The sequence below is a fragment of the Dipodomys merriami genome, unplaced genomic scaffold, assembly GCF_024711535.1.
Source record: "Dipodomys merriami isolate MVZ:Mamm:240054 unplaced genomic scaffold, mDipMer1.0.p SCAF_13, whole genome shotgun sequence".
Classification (NCBI taxonomy): domain Eukaryota; kingdom Metazoa; phylum Chordata; class Mammalia; order Rodentia; family Heteromyidae; genus Dipodomys; species Dipodomys merriami.
The window spans coordinates 20,910,896-20,926,710 of NW_027202604.1; the positions used below are offsets into that span (position 1 = coordinate 20,910,896).

General features: G+C 39.7%; 1 protein-coding gene across 7 annotated transcripts in view; it reads right to left on the minus strand.

The window, feature by feature from the left end:
- Positions 1–15,815, minus strand: part of Cadps (calcium dependent secretion activator) — a 446,274-nt gene that overhangs the window by 211,011 nt on the left and 219,448 nt on the right. The window lies entirely within an intron of this gene.

The following is a 15,815-nucleotide window of genomic DNA, read 5'->3' on the forward strand; positions in this document are numbered from 1 at the left end:
TGCCCTTACCATCCACTGTGCTCTGGCAAGAGCTTCCCAGGCAAAGGCAAGGGTCATTTCCATCTCTGCTTTCCCGGCATAGAAGATTCCTCACAGTTCCCCAGAATAGAATCCTCCATATTTTATATAATTTTCCATTATTAACTCACATGGCTTACTCGGTCTCGATGAGCTCTTTGGTACCCAGCAGTTTTTTGATATTCTAGATACTTCATTGAAATGTATTCAGCATTTATCTTATTTGTGCCCTGAGAACTTCTTCAATAATTATCATCTCATTTCCTTCCACTCAATACAATACTAAAATGGTAATGCACAGCAAAATAAAATTCAGAGAAAAGGAAGTACCCCTGTCACGTGTTTCCCCCCACCCCGTCCAGCCCCAGGAAGCTTTCTCTAGCATTCGCATCAGGAACTAACACTTGCATTAGCTATTTTCTTTATAGAATTAGAAAACAAAGCCTACACTGAAGAAAATGTTTTTTTTTTCTTTTGTCCTGACTGTCCACATTATAAATAGAGTCATGAATATGTCTTTCTCATTCAGTTTACTTTGCAAGCTGGCTTAGAAAGATTTAATGAGGAGAAAACAAACCAGGGGATGTTCTAGGAAAAACAAAACAAAACACCCAAGAGGGATGAGTGTAAAACAGGGAATTCACAGAGGATAGTTAAGCGATTCAAAAGACAGTGAATAAGCACTGTGCTTCTCAAAATGCAGAGCTTGTATCTATGGCACACAGACAACAAGGCATTAGATGGCCCCCTGGTCAGACAGTCGACTCTCCTGTCCCCTCTGAGCCTCAGGGTGGTGGAAGCGTGTCTGAAATGGGACTAACCCTTTTTGTTTTACACAGAGGACAGTTCTGTTGACATTTGGAGCAGAGAACAGACTCAATCTCGAATTTGCTGATATTATTTTGTTGGTGCCGAAGTTATTTTTATGGCTACTCTATTTACAATCAGACAGAACAGGAGCTCATTTAACATTTAACCTAAAAATAATAAGAACAAGTTTAAAGAAAACAATGGTCCCAGTGACACACAAGCACGTTGGGGTGGGGGGAGATATTCAGGAGTCACAGAAGTTTCTAGTAAATGTTCAAAGATCTGAAAAAGAACGGATGTCCGACCAGTAGGTATTACATCCTAATCCTTCTCACAGCCATACTTGGGAAAATTTTCTATGAAACCTCCATCATTAATATGCATTACTTTTATGTAATATTAAGGTCTTAATTCCACTGAATCTCATTTCCAGGTTACAGTTACAGTTTACTTTCATTCCAAAGGGTGTGCGTGTGTGTGTGTGTGTGTGTGTGTGTGTGTGTGTGTGTGTGTGTGTGTGTGTGTGTGTGCATGCTACATCTTGTCTTCAACAGAAGAACAAACGGCAAGTGTCATTTTCTGACTCTGATAAATTATGCAAACCTCTACCTAATCCAATTATTCTGTATAATTAAAGCAGTTAGGTTTAAATTACAACTGAGCACAATTTTAAGAGGAAAAAAATAAATCTCTCTTTTTAATTTTCTAGTGCCTCAGCTTTATTCAGCTTTGTAAATTGTGCTTATGGCCTGTCTATAAAAATAAACTTCAATGTAAATTATGATTTAAATCCCCATGGACAAGCTGTTCTGTTTTATTTGTTAGAAAGCAAATAAGACCTACTTTATGGTCTGTTTACCAAACTGAAAAATGTCAAACTTAGGGATATAAAAGACATCAATTCATTCTATTGATGTCATAAATACAGAAATTACCAAACAGAGTAATGGTCTTAAGACAGTTTGAGGAGTTTTAAAATAAACCATTTGTTGATAATTTCCTTTTAAATTATGTGGTAATATGGAATTAAACAAATTTTTATATTCATATCACATGCTCACCAATTTAGTGGTTGTTTAAACAGTCTATAGAATCAAGATATTCTAAGTTATGAATGCATAGAGTAACTTGATTTTGATCACTGAAGATCATTTATGCCCCTTCCTCCTGCCTTCATTTACATTGATTATGTAACTAGTCATGTCTTAAAAATAAGTGGATACTAAATACAGAGGAGACTTAGATCTAGGAGATCACGGTTTGAAGCCAGACCAGACAGGGAAACCCTCACGATTCCATATCACAAGTAACCAGCAAAAACTCAAGAGTAGAAGTATGGCTCATGTGGTAGAAGGCCAGCCTAGCAGGTATAAGGCCCTGAGTTCAAACCCTAATACTGCACCACTCCCTGCGAAACACAGAATAGGAAGAAATGGGATTATTCCACTTTGCTCAAAAAGTCATTATATTTGCAGTCTCAAATGCATCAGACTTAAACGGTTATATGAAATTCTAACGGAGAAACCTCAGGTAAACAACCTGTTTATAAACAACCTGTTTATAAATCTCTTGTCTAAAGAAGATTAGGATTGCAGGTGTAAGCTATCACACCCAATTTGCCAGTGATATTTTGTCTATTTACAGCATTATGTAACTATAACTATACTCAGAATACAGCTAATATAATTAATACAGAAAGGCCCTTTGTGCCTATTTAGAGTCAGTGAAATTCCCACTTGACAGCCTAGACAACCACAAATCTATTGTCTCTGCAAGTCTGCATTTCCTTGTCATTTCTTATAAATGGAATAATAACATATGTGGTCTTTTGCATCTGGCTGCTTTGGCTTAGCATAATTTTTTTTTTTTGAGATTTATCTATGTTGTAGCATGTACCAGGACTTTGGATTTAAATTATTGTAATGCTAAATAGCATACCCATATGTATAATTTCCAAAGTGTAATAAACACCCAGGAGGCCTCTCTGTGCACTCAACTATTGCTAGTTATTTAGTATTCTGCTTTTCCTTGCAGCCACAGCCTACAAAGAAGCCTGTATCATGGCAGCCTTTGCATGAGACTGTCTGGAGGGTTGATTATTACCTTTAAAATGAAAACCAAGGAACTTACCTGGCTCCTGGATGTGGTGGGTTTGTGCTTTCCTTTCCACTCAGACTCTCAGTACAAGGATTCTCTCACTGTCCTTGTGCATCACATACTGATCCCTACCATGGGAACTTTCCTCTTCACATAATTCCTGACTGGCTGATCTCAAGGGAGACTCTTTTTTTTTTTTTGGGTCCAGTCGTGGGGCCTGAACTCTGGGCCTGGGCGCTGTCCCTCAGCTCGTCAGCTCAAGGCTAGTGCTCTACCACTTGAGCCACAGTGCCATTTCTGGCTTTTTGCTTATGTGGTGCTGAGGAATTGAACCCAAGGCCTCATGCATGCAAGGCAAGCACTCTACCACTGAGCCACCTTCCCAGCCCCTCAAGGGAGACTCTTGGCCTAGTTATCCACCACCCTATCACCCTGATTATTATTTTTCATTCCTGTTTTAAGCATTCATATCTTTACTCACTTACTTTGTATCTCCTCCCCCTGGAGTAGAGGGCTCTGAAAGCAGGGGCTGTTTCTATTCTCCTCTCTGCAGTCTACCGTGTGCTCCCAACAATATCTAGTACATGTGTTAGTGCAAGTATTTGTTGAGCTAATGCAAACAGCTGTTAGAGTATAAAGTGGCTCTGGAGACTTTAAACATATAGACAGTTTCACATCAAGCTAATTTTGGTTAAATTGATTATATCTGGTGGTCTATAGTTTCTAATTTTCCTTAAAAATAAACATTGCTATCAAGAGCATTTAATCTCTATCCCTTGATTGGTCTAACTACTTGCAGAGAAAGTATGGTTACCAGTACTTTGGGTCTAAAAAAGTCAGTGCAAACATAGTTTGGAGTTTTATGTCATTTACCACTATTTTTTTTCAAAAACAATAATGCCAAATATGTGTTTAAAAAATAAATTGCTGTATATTTTATACTTTCAGGCCCTAGAAATAATTTTTTAGACTAATTGAATTATTATAACTATATAACAGTAGAAAAATAAAACTACCTTGTATGTCTTCTTCTTTTTTTTTTTACCACCACTTTTAATCAAGGGGTCTGATATAGATTTGAAAAGACTTGTGGTTTCAGTCACCTGGGCAACCTAAGTTTAGAATTAGGCCTTATTAATTGCCTCTCTACTTCAAGGGTTTTCAAGGTTACTTCTCAAGTAGCTGAGTATTTCCTACTTCAAATACGGGTCAGAACTTTTTCTTAGCTTAGTTCTTTAAAAAAATACTAAACATTTCCAAAATTATGGATCTATATGTATATCTCTACTGAGATGCATTATATACACACATACCTATTTTTCTCTATTTTTTCCTAGTGAATAAAAGTGTTTGGTGGGTTTAGTTAACTGTTATTAAAGTCAGTTGAATTAGCCTTGGTTCTAAGCCTTGTTTGTTAGGCCCATTTTTATTTTATGAACAAGAATACTATGGATCTAGTGTTGTGATTACTGGAAGGTTAAAACCAATGAGAAAATACTAATGAACTGTTTTCAAAAACACTCCTCCCTGCCACTTGCTGCCGTGAGACACCTGGGAAATTTCTACATATGTCACATTTCTTTCCTCTGCATTGTCTCTCTCCCTATTCATTTTAATCCACAGTTCTGTTTTCTCCTGTCCCTTATATTTTGGATCCTTCTAAAATATAGCTAAGACATCAATTGCCTTCATCTTCATGTACAAACACCACAATGTAATAATCTATTTGTTTAGGTCCATGAAGTATCACTCTGCTGTTAATATAATGATTTGAATCCTGAAGCTTTTTATGTGTCCAGACAAATGGAGCAAATGGTGATTGCTCATTCAGGCCCAGGAGTGACCTTCCTAGGCACACAATGATTTGCTTGCTGTTTGTATACAAACAGCTGATCCGAATCTTAATTCTAGGTTCAAATTGGAAGGCTGAAATGAATTCTCTGAGGCTGCCAGAGACAAAGACATTCTTTTTGGTCTCCCCAAAACAAATTCAGCAAGGGACTTGCAGCCACAGACTGCCCTCAGGAATTAGGACAATGGAAGCTGAATCGATGTGTTCAGTTAAACAATTAGACCAACTGTGCCAGTTTGCCCAGAGATATGGGACTTGCCATGCTAAGACTGGAAAGCCCAAGGTAAGCTATGGCGAGTCCTTTACCTGACTTCCCAGCATATAGGAAGTAACTACCTGTGCACTAATAACACCATTTCTAGGATGAGGAGTTCCTATTGGGAGCTGGGAGACCAAACTCACCATCATTGGTCAGCCTGGGCGTCTCCCTTCCATGGTTCCCTATCACGTGTGTACATCTGTGGGTGAGCGTGGACCATCATAGATAGAACAAATCCAACAGGAAAGCACTGCCCAAAGCATTTACTGCGATGATGGGGGTGGATATGGGGATCATCAGTAATGTTTAATTTTGCTTTATATTTCCCCTCAATTTTTGGCAACAAACACGAATTATATTTGTCAAAAAAAAACCCCATCACACAAATAAAAAAAAATAAAAAAAATAAATAAACATAAGAAGATACCTCAAAAAAAAACCCCCCATCAAATTCCATTTTTAAAACTAGGCCAATAAGCACACCAAACACAGTACATTGCAAAGAGTAGTTGCCAAACATCATTGGAAGTGTTTGCAGAAAAGAAGAAAAGAAGCATGTTTCCCCCCCCCACTATCCCCCACACCCCTCAACATAGATTTCTCACAGCTGCATCTGTTAGAAGAGTCCAGGGGTCCAAAATTTCACTGTAGAGTTGGGCTTGATTCTGATCTATTTACAGGTAATTAGGCATTACGCTCAGCGAAGACTTCAAGTCCTCAGCCCTGATACCATCTACGGAATTATATTTCATCAAGTGTTTTGCTCAGTGGGGTTAGACTCACTGTGGATTATTACTCCAATTCTTCCTCTGTATACCTCCCTACCCACAGGAAGCATTGCCACGAGCACAGGGCAGCCTGCCTCATCAACCAAGTAGGAAGTGAAACCTAGAGGAGAAGAGATTGGGGGCTTTCTCTTTTACTTTGGTGTCACTGTCAACCTAATGACTGTGCATAATGGGATATATATATATATATATATATATATATATATATATATGTGTGTGTGTGTGTGTGTATGTGTGTATATATATATATATATATATATATATATATATAGAGAGAGAGAGAGAGAGAGAGAGGGAGGGAGAGAGAGAGGGAGGGGGAGAGAGTCTGTGAACCTGGGGAAAACACAAATTTGATGCAACTGCAGCTATAATCCCTGCAGGGGAATGGAAGATCTCACTGGAAAATTGACTCTCCCACCCCCCTGCTGTACATCTACCTCCTACAAGAGTTTCAGTGATGCCAGGCTGACTTGAAAGGTTCGGTGGTAATAACTGAAAAACTCATAGAGGAAGAGTCAAGTGGTATCTGGTACAAGAATGCCACACCCCAGAGGGCCTGGTGCTCTCAGAAAATGAGGAAAAAATGGGAATGCAAAGGTACATGTTTAGAATCTATCCCTTTCACTCCCTCCCTCCTGCCACATGGCGTCCACAGATTGCTGCTGTCTTCACTGTTGCCGGTGTCTTACATAGTTTCTCCAAAAGCTACCAGAGTGCTATCGCCCAAACGTACATTCGACCTGGCTCCTTTTGGATGGAACATCCAGATGTCTTGCTGTAAGTCTAGTTTGGGCTAGCCTCTCTGAGCAGCTGTCTTTTCCTTTCCTTTTCACCTGCTCTGGCCACAGCGGCCTTCTCTCTGCCCCTAAAGGTAGTAGGTTCCTTGTTCTCAGGCTTTCTAAACCGGCCCATCATGTTGTTTTCATGTTGTCTTCCAATACAGGTTTAAATTCCAATGTCACCTCTGAGGAACACTTTCTTCCCAGTCTAATTAAAACAGCTTCTTCTCCCTACTGTGCTAAATCTCCACTGAATGATACTGAGTCTTTAATTTACAGAGGTGTTGAAGGGCCACACACTCAAGATTTGGCTGATGTTAAATGAGCTGAGGGTTAAAAATAAAATGTTTAGCTAATGCTGAGTATCAATGTCCACCAATATACTTCTAGGGATGTAAGAACTATTATTTATTCCGTTATTACATCAATCTTATTATTAAATAGTCAAAGCACATACTTTCGCTACTATGGTACAGGTATAAGTAATTTCTTTGCATCATCAGCTAAATTCTTCCCTGGTCTCCATATGTCCATATATGACACACTTAAGTCAGACAACAAACAGATGTTTACTTTGACTTGAGCTTGATGGAGCAGTAAACTATTTTTGGCTCTGCCAGTGTAGCAAATTGCTGTCAGTCACATTAATGGCAAATTGTCAAGCTATTCTTCCTTCTGGATAGGAACGGATGAAAGGAAAGCTTCTGTTGTAAATATGTTGAATATGTCTACCAAATATATGTACCAAGATTAGAGTGACGATAAAGAGTAATCTTTACTTTTCAGCTTGGTGTTATTTAAATTTTATGAGTCCCCCCAAAGCATATGCTTTTCATCCTAAAGATATTAAAGAATCACGTGTAAATTTTTTCATTTCCTTATTGTGTTCCATATAAAATAGTCTTTTATAATTACAGTTTATGACATGTGGAAACATTTGGGTAATTAACATAAGTATATAGGTTTGTGGTTTAATTCACTGATAGAATTTCAATACGTAGAGGAGAATTTGACTGTAATATGCATTTGGGAGCTCATCTGTACTTGAAAATGAATATTTGGATAGTATTACACAATGAGGATGAAATCCCTTATTTGCATTACGATGTGACCACACAGACTGGCTGTCATGGTTATATCCAGGCCCCCATGATCACTGAGCATGTTCAGATATGCCAGAAAGGACTAAACATTTACTATTAGGTCTTGTAAAGGCGAGACTGAAGTGAAAGCTATATGGTTGGTGTTGACCAAATAATCCTAAACTCAAAGCCAAAGTGTGATTTATCTATGCCAGCCCAGTGATTTAGAATTGTTTTGCCAATTGATTGCCTCTTTAGATTGGGGACATTACAAGAGTGAGCTCTTTGCCTTGATTCTCTTGGGGTACTACAGCACTGTGAGGGCACAGAACGGGGCACAGATGCACGAGATAAATGGAGGAGGGGCTGACTGAATAGACAGGATACAGGCCAAGAAATATCTGGTATTCCTCTTTGTGATCTGATTCTATCCAGGATTTGCAAGGATTTGTGGCATCAGCACAAGGACGAGTCTCGATCCCAAATGGCTGACGACGCACACTGAGTTCTTCCAGAGGCGGCCAGGCCCCTCGATCAGGCAGGCAAATCAGAGATTTGTTTTGTCTGGGCTCTCTTGAAAGTATGCAATGGAGAAAAAGAGAGAGAGACATACACATTTCCTAGGTTCCAAACTGTGCTACACTTTGCTCTATGGGAAACCATCCTGTTATGCTCTTGGTTTAGAAATAGGTAGTAGGCTAGGTTCTGAGTAGGGTTGAGGCCTATCAGCAATCAGTAACTTTTCCCTGAGGGACTAGCTCCTGAGACACTCAGAGTCCAGTCTGGAGCCATTCTTGGGCTGGGGCGGAGAGTGTAGTTGTGGAGGAGGGAGGTAGGGGAAAAACAAAGGAGGAGGCAACAATGCTTGATAAGAATGTACTCATTACCTTACTCATGTAACTGTAACCCCTTTGTACAATATCTTTACAATAAAAAAAGAAATAAGTTGTATGACTTGATGCAGTAGATAGAAAATTGCTACATAGAAATTAAACGAGATGGCTAGATATCTAGATAGTTCCTAAATACGCTAAGGATTTGGCATTAGCCAAGAAGTTCTTTCCCAGAGGGTATCCACTCATCTCCAGCCTTGTAGTTAGGCGAGTTTACAGCATAAGAAGCTTGCTATCAAGAACAAGAAACTGGGCAACACTCTAACCTTTGATTGATGGCTGTGATGAGAATCATGGTGAAGAAGGTACAGTTGGAGAACCAGTCTATAAGGTATATGACTCTGAATATGACTTAATAATCTAAAGTATTATACTGCCCTTTGCGATCTGTTCATCTTTGAAACAACTCTGGTGTCTTTAAGTCAATGTCATCCTAAGAGTATATTCTTGGCTCTGAACAAACATGTTAGTTACATACGTGGTTCTCAATTGGCACACGATCTATTTGATTTCCAGTTAGTTAAGCTGTACAGGTTGGGTTTAAAGAGCTGGAGGATTTTAACATCTTTTTTTTTTTCCTTTTCCTTTTCCTTTTTTGTTTTTGTTGGTCATGGGGCTTGAACCCAGGGCTTGGGCACTATACCTAAGTGTTATCACTCAAGGCTAACATTCTACCATTTGAAGCCATAGTGACACTTGGTGTGTGTGTGTGTGTGTGTGCATGCACGTGTGCGCATGCACGCATGCATACATGCCAGTACTGGGGCTTGAACTTGAGATCTGGGCTTTGATCTTTTTCTTGCTCAAGGCTGGCACTCTACTACTTGAGCCATAGCTAAACTTCTAACCTTTTTGGTGGTTGATTGGCAATAAGGCTCTCAAACTTTCCTGCTCAGGCTGGCTTTGAACTGTGATCCTCAGATCTCAGCCTCCTGAGTAACTAGGATTAGAGGCACAAGCCACTGGCACCAAGCTGTCATTTTGTTTCCCTCCAGTATAATGAGAAGTTACTGATTGCTTAATAATACCCTAGGGAATTCAGTAAGTCCATAGTGGAGTTTTGGCTATTAAAACTATTTCTTGAGAGGTTACAATATGCCAGTCAATGAACCAGCTCTTAACAACAACCAAATAAATTTCAACAACAGTCCTACAGGTCAGTTTGTGTTTTTGTGGCTGTTCAAATTTGGGAAAACTATAGTGCAGTGAAGGTTACTAAGGTTACCAAGTTGATGATAGAGCAAGCTGAGATCACCTTCAGGTCCATCAAAACACTTAACCAAACGGAACCTGCTCCTTCAGCACCTAGCATTCAGATTTTTTTTTTTCTGGTTCTGGGTTTAAACTCAGGGCCCAGGCACTGTTCCTGATCTTCTTTTTGCTCAAGGATAGCACCACCACTTGAGTTACAACTTCACTTCTGGCTTTTTGGAGTAATTTATTGGAGATAAGATGTTCACAGCTTTCCTGCCCAGGCTAATTTACAACTGGGATCCTCAGATCTCAGTCCACCAAGTAGCGAGGACTACAGATGTGAGCTACTGGCACCCACACATTTTGATTTTAAGTGGGGCAATTGCTATTGGTGGTGATTTCCACAAGGATGGGACGGTGATTGTCATCACTAAGGATTCTCCTGGGGTTTGTACGTGCTTCAAGGGAAGGGGCCACCATCTTGCAGAATGATACAGGTAGTACCTAAATGCTGCTGCATACAATGGAGTTACATCTATTGAATTCATTGAATGAAACACTTGTCCTGTTGTGAGGGACAGCATAAGAATCACAATGTAAAACAATGTAAACCCCCCAAATAATGGTGCATGTGGACAGGAAATAAGCCTTTTATGGTTTTTCTGTGTGCTCAGTGCTAGTTAAAATACTTTCTTTTGGTGACCTTTCTGAAAGGTAAGGTTTCAGAATAGGATAAAAGTACAATCTTTGGGTTTGGTTTTCTGGTTCAACTCTTACTGGTGCAACTTCTAATTCATCTAGAACTCTCTGGATCTTGTATTTCCATCAAAAATATGGGAATACCATGTTTGGGAGGACATTAAATGATGACTTAGCATAGCACTAACTCTACAGAAAGTGTTAAGTCAATGTTAGTCATTAGTATTTTAGACCCAGAGTCTTTTATTCCTGTCCCTTCCTCCTTCCAAAGATTATAATAGGCAACAGGACTACTTTGTGATAGGCATTTTTGTTTTAAGCATATTCTATATATTAATTTAGTTTTCATAGAAGTATAGAGAGTGAAACACCAGTGTTCATGGCCTAACAACCAATACAGGGATGTAGTGCTCTGGCTACTGACTTGGTGTTCTTATCTACCTCACCACTGTATTTCACGCAGTAAGGAGCCTAAACTAAGCATCCCTTGTTTTACTACTATGAGGATTAACTTTCTAAACTGCATCTCATTCCTACAGGGAACAACTTTATGACATTCCTTCCCACTTTCTCTCTACTAAGTAACAATCAATTTTGTGCTAGTACTGGAGCTTGAACTCAAGGCCTAGATAACATTCTTTTTTTTTTTTTTTGGCTCAAGGCTAGTGCTTTACCCCTTCAATCACAGCCCCATTTCTAGGCTTTTCCTGGCTAACTGGAGATAAGAGTCAGGTTTGTCTGCCTGAGGCTGGCTTCAAACTGTGAGTCTCAGGGAACTCTGCCTCCTATGTTTACAGGCATAATCACTGGCATCTAGACACAAAAAAAGATATAAAATGGATATCCTTGTTTTATCTATCCAATATTAGACTACTCAGGCCATTAGGGTTTCTATGGAATGTTTACATTTTGGGATGGAGAATCAACATCTAACTATCAAACTGTATCTACTACATGATCACCCAATTCTAAGACACCTACAAATACCAACAATTCTAATTACTCAAAGTTGCAATTTCTGAACATTGCTGAAGTTCTTTCATGATGGCTTTTCCTCTCAGTTGGATGAGAGGATGATGGAATAGCTGGGAATTATAGCCTAGTCCATTATCAGAATGTGGGGAAGCTGGGTAGTTCGGTGACATATTAGGTTGGACATTTATGATGGCGTTAGCAGCAGAGCATGGAACTCTCTCTTCAAAGCCTGTTCCTTAGGAACCAGTCCCTTCTGCCATCTACTTTATAGTCTATTGCTTTACTAGCCAGATTATTCCTCTCCTGCTGACAAACAAATACAAACTGGTCTTATACAAACTTTGGGGCTTTTTGTCCAGGCTTTCTGGTTTTGTAGTCAGGACAGTTCTCTGAGCATTTTTACTGATTTCCAGCGCACACATCTTCTAAAAACCTAGCAAAGTTGAATTTCCGGGTCAGTGTTAATTTTCCCCATTGTGATTTAATTAACTCTGAAAGAGACTAAGCCTTTCCCCAGGAAGGAAAAAAAAAAGACAAGTTGTACCTGAATTTCCACTATACTCAACAGCCCACATAAATGTCTTCTGTACTGTGCATTTGAGCATGAGTGTGGTGGTGGAGGGCAGATGAGAAATGAACTGATGCTTGTAACCATTTCCATGCAGTAACTTTTGAAGTTCTCAAGAACTTTGGTGGTTCATGGAGAATTTATCACTCTGCACCCAGGCACTTGGATTTTTCCATTCAGCTTTTCTCTATGGCTCTAGATCTTTAAAGGTCACATCTGTATTATTCCCAACTCTAACAACACAAATGCCTGCATGTGCTCAGTAGATATTCACTGACTGATATACCTGTGATTTTTAATTTACTTGGGTCCTTAAAGATGCTTCAACGTTTCAAGAAGGAAATCCAGTCTGGCTTAAAAATCTCCCAGTGGCTTCTCTCAGGTCTTGGAACAAAGCTTACAAGCTGTGAAAGTCCACAAGGCCCTAAGCTTTCTGGCTATGCCATGTTCTTTAGGATCCTTCTGCAAATATTTCCCTCTATTAACTAATCTCTGTCACGCTGATCTCCTTCTGGGTCAAGCCCCTTCCTAGCTCAAAGCCTGTGTGCCTGCTGTTTCCTCTGCCTACAGCATGGAGAATGCTTTTCCAGTCACAGATTCCCCATGACTCTTTGAATGGCTGTTCTCTCTCAACCTTCAGGTGCAAATTCAAGTGCTACATACTTAAGCAGGGATGCTCTGGACACTGGAGTAGATTGTTCATTCCTTTTAGTGCACAAGCTGTAATCAGATGTTAAACTTTCACTCATCTATTTATTGCCTGCGTCCTTTATTAAGATGTTCAGGCAATGACGACAAAGCTGGATGTGTATTATTCACAGCTGTAGCCCCTGGCACTAACTGGACACAAGGAAAGTATTGTCTATACACTTGGTGAAGGAATAGGAATGCCCACCCTTTTCTATTACTCATTTACACCCACATTTCAGAGGAGACATTCAGGGAAGATTTCCTACTTCCACGTAAACCATTGTAAGCCCCCATACACAGGAAATAGTTTTGGTGAAATTGAGAAAGGAAGTACTATCATTAAGAAGATGATATGCAAGGCAAACAGTTGGAAGGAACAACTTCCTTTTTTTTCTGATTTTGTAGCTGACTTACTGTGGGGGCGAGGTAACAGAACTCCATTTCCATGAATAATTTGGGGATAATAAGTTGGGCACATTTTGCATTGTGCCATTAGGACAAATACTATATGTCACAGAAGAACAATGTTATAGAAAGCTGTTGCCTTTGCTTTTTTTTTGTCTCTTGTTTTAATGTAGTCTCCCTGAGAACACTCTAAGGCTATGATGAAATTTCCCAGTTAGGACATTTTCTTTCCTCATTCCCTTAGAAAATGGCAAGAAACCATCTGATTGTGGTTTCTAATTCCTGGCAATAATAAAATCCATATGTCATGAAGCCCATGGCTTGTCAGGGAGTGATGAACTTGTTAAATAATCAAATGCCAAGTGAAATCATTAGTTGTAATTCAGAAGAATACAATTTCAGATAAGGTAGTATAATACTGGGTTGTTCATTTAAGCTTTCTTTCTTTTTAGCAAAATTATTTACATGCTGTATTTAGAATATAAGGTAACTTATCCCTGTATAAGACAACCCAGGAAAGAGAGTCATTTCTGGAGAATATCTACTCAGAGGAGATACAAGCTTTGTTTATATCTATTTTACTAACTTAAAGTGATTTGCCTACCATCTTCCTCACCTTTGACATCCTATACCTTGTATACATTTTGAAATAGCATGTTATTCTGAAGATTACTTGTGATCCTACCTAATACCATCTGTGCTATTGTATACTTAATATATTTGATTTAAAATGCTTCCCTTTTTAAATGGCAGCATATATTTCTTTGAAGAGGAAACCTTGTATTACCAGTGTAAAAAGACATAGCAGGACTGCAGCCAAAAATGAGAGCTACCACAGTGGGATCAAGCAATTCTATATAAATAAATCCCAAATGGAGGTTGCTGTCTATAGAAGGTTCCGAGCTGGTAAACATCAGCTAGCCCCAAGTTAAAATGCCCTCCATTGCTGAGCACTGGTGGCTTATGCCTATAATCCTAGGTACTCAGGAGGCTGAGATCTGAGACTCCAAGCTGTAGATCAAACACAGGACATTCAAAGCCTTTCTAGTCTCACTGTAGACATTGTAAGCTGATCGTGGTACTTTTTCCCTCTGGCTACAGATCTTGCTTGAAAAAACTTCTCAATTCAGCACCCTACATAGCTATGACAAATTGATTCGACTTGAACCTAGTCATGTAGCTTGCAATCGGAATGTATTAAAAAACAAATCAATAAACCAACTGTGGGGATCTGGTAATACTGGTAGAGGGAGCATGAAAAACACATCCTTTCTGTTAGAGAAGCAAAAGGCTTCTGCATGAGGTGTTGTTTGGGCATGGATAGTGTAATGAACATATATGAATACAAGTAAATGTGCAAGTGAAATAAGTATTTCAAGCACACACCCCCTCCCCTACATTCTATATTTGTTTGCAATGTGAAACCTTTAGACATCCATAAATACACAAGAATCAGCTCACTGCTTAACACTGGCAACAGAAACCGTTACACCCCATAAAATGATACGAATTGCCTTTTGAGGTAAAATATCCAGGATACAACAACACTGTGTTGTAAGAACAGAGCTTTCTCCTTCTTTATCTCATGACACCATAGCAGGCCCCATCTCTTACAAAGCTAGCAGACATAAAATAGGCTCCCTCCCTGCCACACCACACATTAACAAAAAAAAGCACATTGAAATAGCTTAGCATAACACACCAACATCAAAGGTAAAGAGATTTCACCAACTGGCAGAGAACTGGTGTGTTGTCAGTATGGGGTTAATCTTTAGAAAAGAAGGGAGGATGAGGAGTCCTATGGGTTTCTATTTCCTTCTGCACACACATACACACACACACACACACACACACACACACACACACACACACACACACACACACACACACTCATTAATTTCATCTGGCTTCTGAGCATCTCAGGCTTTGTTACTCACGCAAAGACCCACTCGAAGGCACACAATGCCTTCAGCCTCTCTCTAGTCCGGGAAACATCCAGTGCTTCCTTTGAACTATTTTGTTTGAACACCCCAGTAAGTTATTCATGCTCTGCCAAACAGTTCAGAAAGCTCTGGGGATGGGAGACGCAGCGAGCTGGTGAGAGGGGTACCCCTTTTGATGACTCTCTTATGAATTAATACCAACCTGAAAAGAGGCTCATTAGTTTAGGCTGGATGCCCGGAGGTAGGAAAGGAAGGGACAGAGGCAGTGGGTGTGGAGGGAAGGGAGCAGTGGTCCTTCATGAATCTCTGAGGCTTGAGAGTCTACTAAGCCAAATGAACTAAACTGCATGGCTCTTATCAATCACTGCCCAGGATCCTAACTCATCTGCATGACGTTAGGCCCCTTCCAATGCGGAGAGAATGATCTTTGCAAACCACACATCTGTCCATACTTTCCCTTCTGTGGCCTAACCTAGCTTTCTAAAAGGCCTACCGCTTAACTCTTCTTCAAATTCCAGCCCCTCTTGCTTACAATGAATCGTTCCTTTCCTCATAGCCTTGGCGGATCACAAGACCTTTATATGAACTACTCACTCCATCTTTTATAATTAGCTCAAGTGTCTCATGTGTCCCAAGGTAGGCTTATTCTGTTTTTGTCCCCCTGACAGGGTCATTCAGCTCCTCCTGATGACTCCTCTTAAAGAATTCTTTCTCTGTATTTACAACTGCAGTTGTATTTTGGCACCTATAGGAAACTGGTTCT